This window comes from Camelus dromedarius, chromosome 8, assembly GCF_036321535.1.
Source record: "Camelus dromedarius isolate mCamDro1 chromosome 8, mCamDro1.pat, whole genome shotgun sequence".
NCBI lineage: Eukaryota > Metazoa > Chordata > Mammalia > Artiodactyla > Camelidae > Camelus > Camelus dromedarius.
In genome coordinates, this window is record NC_087443.1 from 14697651 (window position 1) to 14707729 (window position 10079).

General features: G+C 43.5%; 1 non-coding gene across 1 annotated transcript; it reads right to left on the minus strand.

Moving 5' to 3' along the window:
- Window positions 1-5804: 5804 nt before the first annotated feature.
- On the minus strand, window positions 5805-5939 carry LOC105094858 (small nucleolar RNA SNORA52). The gene has a single exon (XR_004139988.1). It is a non-coding gene; the product is annotated as a small nucleolar RNA SNORA52 (small nucleolar RNA).
- Window positions 5940-10079: the final 4140 nt, after the last annotated feature.

Sequence of the window (10079 nt, forward strand, 5' to 3'; positions counted from 1 at the left end):
CAAATTCCACAGCAAATAAATGAATATGTTTGGAAGGTTTTCCACCCCCATGTAATTTCCAGAAAACAGACATGATTAACTTGTTAAACCAAACACACGGGTATATTAGTGAGCCTGGCTCACATGACTGGACATCTCGGAGGGAGCCTCATCTATTTGCGTGGGATCCGCTGCAGGAATCGCACCTGAAGTTTTAATTAGAATTTATTTCCAGCGAGTGCTGCTCCGCCTTTTTCTCCCCAAAGTACGGAGCGCCCTCCTTGCCTGGCCGTTAGTGTGCAGAGCCCTGCGGCTAACACTCTCCCCTGATCATCAGGAGGATGATGGAGCCAGTTTGCTTAGAAACACTTAGCTACACTGGCAGCGGGGATCATCAGTCTCTTCTGTGTGTTCACCTCCACGTGCAGGGGAGAAAATCGACTTTTGATGTCGACAAACGCTAATTGACCACCAGTTGTTTCAGAGGGACTGTGATGTTGAAAGCTGGAGTCCCTTTCATTTTTATATGTTGGATGCTGACAAACTGCACGGTGACACCCCCACTGTAAGTACACCCACCAGGGAGGGGGTCAGAGTTTGGATCTGTGTGTTGTAGTGTTCAGATCCTTGCACTGGTCAGCTTACAGTGTTCTCGCTGGGTTTGGGAGACTGTTTCTGTAGTGATTTCTTTGGTTTCCAATAAATTTGCACAGCCGTCTCCTTCAGTCGAATTCTGATGAGTTCATTTGGGAGGGGCATATGAAATTGAGGTGGGCAGAGAGGTGCAATGAAAACTAGCCACCATCTGGTTACCTGTCATTTTTTATGGGCCAAAAAATGCTTGTCTTGTTTTGTTTTCTCCTCCATCCACCCCTTCAGGTCAGGGAGTCGTCTTCAAGAATTTCTTCTTAAAATATAAAGTAATGATGAAGGCAGTGTGTCTCTGGTTGATTCATTTGACTTGGGTTCATTGTTAAAGATTTTTCTGGTGAGGTTTTTATGAGCCCTTAAAAGCTGGAAGAGCAGCACAACGAAGGTGAGAAAGTCAGAGAAACGAGTCAGCGGCCCCTGTGAGGTCTGGGGGATGAGGGAAGGAGGTGGGGCAGAGGCAGCACCATGGCCTCCCCTGCAGCCCTGAGGCCAAAGTGTAAAGCCAGCGTCTCTTGTCACCATGTGTTCTACCAGGACTCCAACTAAAGGAATCTGTGGAGATTAGGGGAGGCCTTACCTTTTACCCTCTTGTCAAACATCTTTAATGCTGACTGTATTTATTCAAGATGACACCGAGATCACCTGCAGAGTGTGAGGGAGCGGTGTTTGCTTCCTGTCTTGCCCGCCCCAGGATCACTCATCCGACACCTGATTCTTACAGTCACTGCAGTGCCCGTGAGGGGAGTTCTGCTCCTGGGGGTCTCTGCTCCTGTGGTGTGAGCTCTGCTCCTCGGGGAGCTGGACACAGGAGTGCTCACATTGGAGCCGGTTGCACCAGCGCTGATCCCACTCCACATGGTGAGCCCTTCGTGTAAGTAGTACAGGTGGGATCCAGAGTCATCCTGTGTCTATGGAGTTCTCCAGTAAAGCCAACTTGGAGGAAAGAAAGAAAATGCCTACTGTTCCATGACTGTGTCCTAAGGGTTTAAAGCTCAGTGGGGAGCACACGTGAGATCTCATTCAGTAAATACTCTGGGGTCTTGACTCTGACTTGTCATGAATTTGGCATTCTCATAATGTTATTTCTCTTAAAATATGTCTAAGCAATCATTTTTGTGTGATGGTTATGTGTGCATAAGAGTCCTGAAGAAACTGTTGTGGATGGAAGTGTGGGCATCAGTGGTACCAGAAGGGCTGGTGGCCCTGGGGGCTCCCCGAGCTCCACACCACTTGTTACCAGCAGTCTTTCAGATTGCATCTTATTCCAGAGCTCATCGGGGCTCCCATCTCTCACTATGTGTCTTGAGAGAATATTTGTTCAGAGGGGAGGTGACAGGGTGCTTCTAAGTCTGGGTTCTGGGGTTCCCTGTCTAAAGGCGGCACTAGCACAAATCCTTTATTCATGGAGTAATGAAGGCCCCCAGTCTCGTGGCTAATTGGGCCTCCCTGTCCTTCTTCATGTTAGGAGCTGGAGGGATTGGGTAAGGCCCCCAAACCTGTTTTTGGTGAGCTTTCAGCCCTATCACACCTAGGTTGTCCCATTTCAGTCACATGACTTTGATTTTTGCAGGTAGGTGTGAATCCTGGACAGTGCCTGGGACTTCCAGGTTTCCCCTACAGTAGGAACACTGAAGAAGGTTCACCCTGTAAGGTGTGTTTGGGGGCCTCGAGGACAAGTAGGGACCCACAGACAGATATCTGGATGGGTGGCGATCAGGCCCGAGTCTTGGAAGAACAGAGATTCCATTACTGTTGCAACAGTGAACATAAGGGAGGAATTTGGGAAGGTCTGAAGCAGTTGAGATTAAAAATATTATCTGGTTTTTATTGTTAGCAGTAGTGGTTTTAACCCTTAGACCCAGTCCCCGCTTTTTATAAGAAATAACTTGTAAACTTTCTTTTTTGGTGCCCAGAATTGAACATCATAGAAAGTATAACCTAAGTATAAATATGATAAACAAATAGGTAGATGGAAAGATGGAGTACCTAAATTCTTATATTATGGGGTATTTTATATTCTATGCTAATTAGTGACCTCTCAGGACAAAAGGCACATACAAAGGAAGTCATGTATAATAAACTAATTTTCCAAGCCTTACCTAACTGGGAAACAAGTGGCTTCAAAATGTTAGAGCACCTTCCAGGCCCCGGGGAAAACTTCTTGTCAGAGTTACACTTCCTGATGGTGTCCTGTGCTAAGTGCAAGCAAATGCTGTTCGGAAGCTGCCCAGAGGATGACTCCGGGGATTCCTTCTCTGTCGCAGCTGTGAGGGAGGGAGACTTGCCTTTCCTGACCACAACCACAGAGGCGATTTTAAATCTCTGAAAACTGCCATACCACTGTATATCACAACCCCCACAAGATATGTTGAATAAAGTAGAAAACTTTAAGTGTCTCCTTTAGGATAGAAATAGGATACAAAATAAACCATGATTTAAAAAATTCTAGTGCCCGAATAACTGCTACATTACACTGGTTGCATTATTATGTTAGACATCTTCATTACCACTTTTCATACCACATATTGTAGTTAGATTTTATTTATCTTTTTTTCTTAAAGAAAAAAAAATCATATGATGCATTCTTGTGTCAGAGGTGATGAGCAGAGAGCAAGTGTAAAACCGGGAATCGTGATGCTGGTCAGTCTAAGATCGGCTCCGTCACTGCACAGATCATCTTAACTCATTTTACTGCACTTTTTGGAATTACCTTCTCACTTGGAAAAACCCCTGTGTCAGTTAGATTTGTTAGTAAAACAATTCTTTTTCTTACCTAGCACATCAGTGATGTTTTCAAGATGATAAAAAACTTGCCCATGGCATTTAAACAGTTGCTTGTTCTCGTAATTCATGGCTCCCTGTCTCCTATTTGTCACAACTGGAGAACTGTGTTTTCTGTGTGCAAACTCTCACTGCTTTGGTGACGCAGGGACACGTGTCCTTACAGGATGGAGTATGATAGTAGTTGTTTGCATTCGCTTCTTAAATCTGGAGTCCTGTGTTATGTTTTCTGTTAACTTAAAAAATATGAAGTTATTTACCTAAATAGCTAACATCGCACCAGTGATGCATATCAAATTGGTCCAACTAGGAATTCCAATATTAAATGAGATAGTAAATTCACAACCCATTATTCCAAAAATTTGGATTGATGGTACAATTATATCAGGGACATTAGCTGTTTTAATTGAATCAATCATTGCTTTCTTCAATAAAATTTTCCATTCCATCTGCTCTTTTGGTTTATTGTTTTTCAGTGTTTCATTTGCTTTCTTTCCCAAATATATATGATTTTGGCTTTTGTCATTGAAAATCATTGCTGGTTTTGCTACCTCATGCTGGAGAGGAAGCCTTGTGACTGTTTTATAGTAACTGATTTCATGGTTGTTTGTGCTTAATGCCACCTTGCAGGCGTGTGCAGACCTAATGAAGTGTGTACATAAAAGGCTTATTCTACACTGAGTGCAGGGTTAGTGTGAGCAGCCCATGTCATCAGTATCATAATTAATCCATTACAATCATCCTCTGTTAATCAGTTTTATCCTAACGTCTCCAGGAGAGGAAATGTAGTATTCTCAATGCAAATCTTTGCCAAACTTTTAGTCAATTCAACACCTTTAAAGCTTTGCTGTCAATAGGACTGTGTGCCTGGTATCCCGACTTTTGCTTCTCCTGACCCAGGACGCGGTCTCCACGGCTGATGATCCACGAGACACTGGATTCTTGATCCCATGGCTCTGTGTGTTCTGGGACATCTGGGGACTTCAGCACTGTTTTAGGGGCTTTGGGTCCCACCTCTTCATAGCATTGCTGAGATGATATCTGTGGGTTCACCCTGATTCTTGAGTGTATGGTGCATTTTTTCTAGAACCAACACTAGCCAGTGTGGCAGCACTGCTTTGACCACGTGCTGGGACAGCGTGTGCTTGTCAATTCTTCGGTTTAAAATTTTCTGTTCTAATTTCTAAAATGGGGTATATTGACAGATACACTCTATGTAAACAGAAGCTCTGTGGGGTTTTCAGCAACTTCTAAGAGCATAAATATTCCTGAAGCAGCTAACCTTCCTCCCAAGAAGTGAGGAGCAAGCCGGCAAGTCCTGGGTGCCTGTGGCGGCCAAGCTGTGCAGCCCAGGCTGCTCACTGAGGCGCAAGGAGAAAAACTTAAAAACCTACTTCCATGTTGTGTTTCACAGATTCTCAGAACTGAACGTTTTAATATTTAAAGAGGGGTGATTTTTTTTAATAAATTATTTTATTTTTTTCCTTTTTCAGTATTATTAGGTAGAATTATTACAGATCAACTCCACATACACATATTGCATGTAAATGCATGTATAGAGTATACTGCATTTTTTAGTTTACATATATGTACTAATTATTGTTTCTAAGAACAGATTAGAGCTTTAGATTTTTAAACTTACATAGTTACCAGAGGAATAAAGCCAACTACAAAAGAATAATACACAGAATATGGTAATCCAATCACAAAGGACAGTCAGATGTGCTTACACATATTCAAGACATCAAAATAATTAATTCATTGGTGGTCTTATTATTATTGTTATTAAATTTAGATTCCTCATAAATGAAGTCATGTGGCATTATTCTTTCTTTCCACCCCACTTCACTTAGAATGACAGTCTTCAGGTCCATCCATGTTGCTGCAAATGGCATCTTTTATGGCTGAGTAGTATTCCATTGTAGATATGTATCACCTCGTCTTTTTTTTTTAACATAAAAAGGAATTTTATTTGCAGGGAGCGAGACTCTAGTCAAACAAGCCAAACCCCATGTCATCGTCTGACTCCTCTGACTCCTCCTTCTTCTCCTCCTTCTTTTCCTCTGCTATGGCTGGGGCAGAACCCGCAGCAGGAGCTGCAGAGCCTGGGGCAGCTGGGATGGCCACAGCCCCACCAGCACGCACGCTGGCCAGCTTGCCAATGCCTCTGGCAGCAAGCTTACCACGTACCCAGGGACAGAAACAGCTCCCCAACAGCTCAATTTCCACACAAGTCCCACCAGCCTGATGTTGCTAGGAAACCACATTCCCAACAAAGGAGAGCAGTGGCTGCGGTCCTCCCGGGCACCCCTGCTCTCTGCTCGGAACGCCTCTCACCAAGAGGGAAAAGTGAGACTTGTTTACAAACAGGCTCAGTGAGAGCACTGCCCCTGGGGTGTCTAGAAGCGCCCGTGAAGTGAGCTCTCTCAAACCCTGCTCACTCCTGCAGGTAGGACTTCTAGGATGCTCTAGTCTACAAGCAAAACCTGGCAGGTCACAGGCTGACCCGCAGGGATTAGGATGGACCATGTGTATCACCTCGTCTTTATATAGTCATGTGCTGATGGACATTTTTGTTGTTTCCATGTTTCTATTTCTATGTCCCTTCTGGCAGCAATTACTGATTTTAAATATTTTCCACCTTAAAATCCTTCCTGAAGGAGATGTGGTAACAGGAATCAAAAACAGTTACAGCACAGGGTTGTGTGTGATGGGCCCTGGGGGCTTTGTAGGAAGGTTGGCGGAAAGGATTTCAGATTCTGATCAAACGATTCCTCCTTTTGTAGCCCTGCTGACGGCCTCTCTCACTGCCTGCCCTACAAGTCTGACCAGTCCCTTCTGTGAATCCCACTGTATTGTGCACAAATTTTGTCCAATTGGTGTCATCCCGCAGGGACCTTAGGTGAAGCACCTAAGCTCCTGTGCTGGTTTCTTCCATCAGCCCTTAACTTCCTTGGGAGCCAGGACTGTCTCATTGCCCCAAGGATCCCTAATGCCTAGTGAGATGTCTGATACAGCTGGTACTTAATGAGCACATGGGTCAAATGGAAAAACGTGATCAAAGAAAAGGCCCTCATTTTTCAGACATGCCTACTTGAGTACATAGGGTAAAATGACATGTCTTCTGGGATTTGCTGTCAAATACTTCAACAAAGGACAAGGAAAAGAACAAAGGTCTGAATAAAGGAAATATGGAAAAGTTTGTGAATTCCTTAATCTGGGTGATGGGCTTGTTGTACTATACTTATTGATGTATACTTAAGTTATTTTATAATTTTACTATCATTAGCTGAATAGCAAGTATTAATACGTATTAATTGAAATCCTTAGAGCTGACCAAATTTACCCCACACAAAATCCTTAATGTCCTAGTAGTCTGTCTTACAGAAATCTTTTCCCACAAAGACAGGAAAAAAGGGAAAGACAGATCCATGCAGTATTTCCATGTTGTCAAGAGACCAAAGACCAACACATAATAAGAGATTCTAAAAAAGATAAAGAGGCTGAAATCAATGTCCTGAAAACCTAGCCAAGAATTCCAAATGGCCCAACTTAACTAACCTCAGCACTGCTGCATCAAGAATGGGGCAAATAGCACCTGGTGGATTTTTTTTTTTTAATAAATAAGTAATGATCCAGTTCCTACCACAGGCAATTATGATAAGACTGAGTATAAATTCTAACACCAAATAGTGTACAAATTATAATTTCTACTTGATTCAAACTGCTTCTTCTTTAAAATCTGAATCTTTTTATTCTTAAGACATATTTGTGGCATATGACCTAGTGATAAAATTTTCAACCCGCTTGTATTCAAAAAGTTCACCAATGTGAGAGTTTATTACATCAACTATTGTTTTTTGGGAACCCCTTGTGCCTTGTCATTCTCTTTCATAAGATTTCCTGTGGAAAATTCAACCCCTCATTCAGGAAAGGGCTGAGCAAACGGTCTGAAGGAAAACCTTCATACACTGCAACACAAGAAATTGAAAATGACTGTGAGCAGCCTGTGAAGCAGGCAGACACACACAGCGCATGGCTGTGTTCCCGCCTCGACTTTCTGTAACCAGCAGGGAAAATGTGCATCTCAAGAAATAGACATAAACACTTTTCAGGGCCTGAGAACACAACTTCCTTTTCAGGGTTTAGTGGGCTTCCATTTAATTCTATGAGAAATGTTTAAAACAACAGAACAACAGCTGAGATACGGTTTAAAGTAACTTTTATGTCTTAGTGAAAATAAAGCCAGCTGATAGTTATCATTTTTACTTTATTTGATCTCACTCTCCTACTTTACCTCCCCAACCTCCTCCACAAAATGATGGTGAATGTCCCCTCCTGGGTCAGAAGGCTAAGTAGAAAGTACCAATCACATGGAGGTGTGCTTTGTTGTTTTATTTTTCAAAAGAAACATGTTTAATTCATGTGATTTAATAATTAAGATCAAGAAACAAACTCTATTCAATAAATGGTAGCCAACACATGTCGTCATAGCTGCTCATCAGGTTTGGCCCCATGTTACACACATTTACATGGACATCTGCCATGTCCTGTCATGGGACATGATGAGTGGGGACAGGGTCTCTGCTCTCACAGGGCACACAGCCTGGTGGGGGAGGTGGTGTTCAATCATTGCCTTTTTTTAAAATGTACTTACAAATCATGGTAAATGCTATTTAAAAAGAACAAAATGAGTCAATGAAAGAGAAAAATACAAGTACTGTATTTAGGCTGAGGGAAGACAGGGAAACTCTTTGAAGGGCTGACACTCCACTGAGACCCAAAGGACAACTCCGGTGCTGCAGGTGAAGGGCAGGGACACAATGAAAAAGGGCTGATATCCAGAATATACCCAAACATCTTTAAACTCAAGAAGAAGAATGAATAACCTGATTAAAAAATGAGCAAAATGCCTGAACACACACCTCATCATAGAAGGAATCTAGATGCCAAAGAACTCTATGGAAACATGCTCCACAGCATCTGTCATCAAGGGGATGCAAACTGAAACAGTGAGGTACCACTGCACACCTGTCAGAACTGCCAAAATGCAGAACACTGACAGCACTGACTGCTGGTGAGGATGTGGAGCGACAGGAATTCTCATGCATTGCTGGTGGGAATGTAAAATGGCCCAGATACTTTGGAAGATGGTCTGGCAATTTTTTACAAAACTAAACATACTCCTAATATATGATCCGGCTACTGTGCTCCTTGGTGTTTACTCGACGAAATGGAAACTTATGTCTACACACAAATCTGCATACAGATGTTAATAGCAGCTTTATTCATAATCACCAGAACTCAGAAGCAACTATGCTGTTCTTCAGTAGGTGAATGGATAGATAAGCTGTGGTCCAGCCAGAAAATGGACTATTATTTGGTGTTAAAATGGAATGAGTTATCAAGGCATGGAAAGACATGGAGGAACCTTAAGTGCATATTATTAAGTGAAAGAAGCCAATCTGGGAAGGTTCTGCAACTGTCTTATTCCAACTGTATGGTGTTCTGGGAAAGGCAAAACCACAGAGACAAAAAGATCAGTGGCTGTCAGAGGCTAGAGGGGAAGGAGCAATGAATGAGGTGCAGCATGGAGCATTTTAAGGTCACTAAGACAGACTACTCTGTATGATGCCGTGATGGTGGATACATGTCATTTTACATCTGTCCAAACCTGCAGAGTGCACACCACCAAGTGTAAATCCTAGTGTCAAGTATGGGCTCTGGGTGATGAAGACTTGTCAGTGTAGGTTCACCCGTTGTTGCAAATGAACGCTCTGGTGCGGGCGTCAATAGTTCATACACCCAATCCAGCCGCAGCCACCGCTGTTTATAAAGCTCTGTGGGTGTGTGGATTGTCCGGCTGCTATGGCGTCTGAACAGCAGAGCTGAGCAGCTGCACCAGAGATCTGGAGGTTTGCAGACACTGAAATATTTACTCCTAAGCCCTTGACAGAAAAAAGTCTGCTCAGCCCTGTTCTACACGAATCAGAATTCACCCTGATGAGACAGGACAGCAGGGCCTAAACCAGGCATGGTAAATGTGACTGAAGCAATGTTTTAGCTCCAAAACCTTTGCTGAAGTCCTGCAGGTCCAGTGACAGACTTTAGCCAGGAAGGGTCTGCAGAAGGAGTCGGTAGCAGGTCTTCCCGCCAGACTCTGGGATGCCGGGGGCCATGCGCTTGAAGAAGGCAGACTTGCAGTGGAAGCCGATCAACTCATAGAGTTCGGAGAGGATGCTGCACTGCTGTATTCTCTCCTCGGAAAGCTGAAGCACAGGGAGAAAAGCAACAAGCATCTGAACGAAACATGTAAGTGAAAAAAGACACGTAAAAAAAAGGTTTTCCCATAAAACAGAGACCTGATGACACAGGAAGGAAGAGGAAGGCTGACTTCGTGCACTGACAGGACCGGATGCAGAAACGCAGGGAAGCAGCGCTGTGCAGACGCTCCAGACCCCCTGCGGGCCCCACCTCTCCACATTCAGCCTGTCCTTTTCCTAGAAAGGCCCGTATTCCCTGAAACAGAGGAATCTGCTAACCACACATGAGACACAGAGAAGGGAAAGAGGAAAAGGAAGGGAAAGTAAAGGAACAACAGTTCATCTATACCCCAGGATTTGGACGGGATTTTCACCAAACACACAACTTCTCAAAGCACAGAGCAC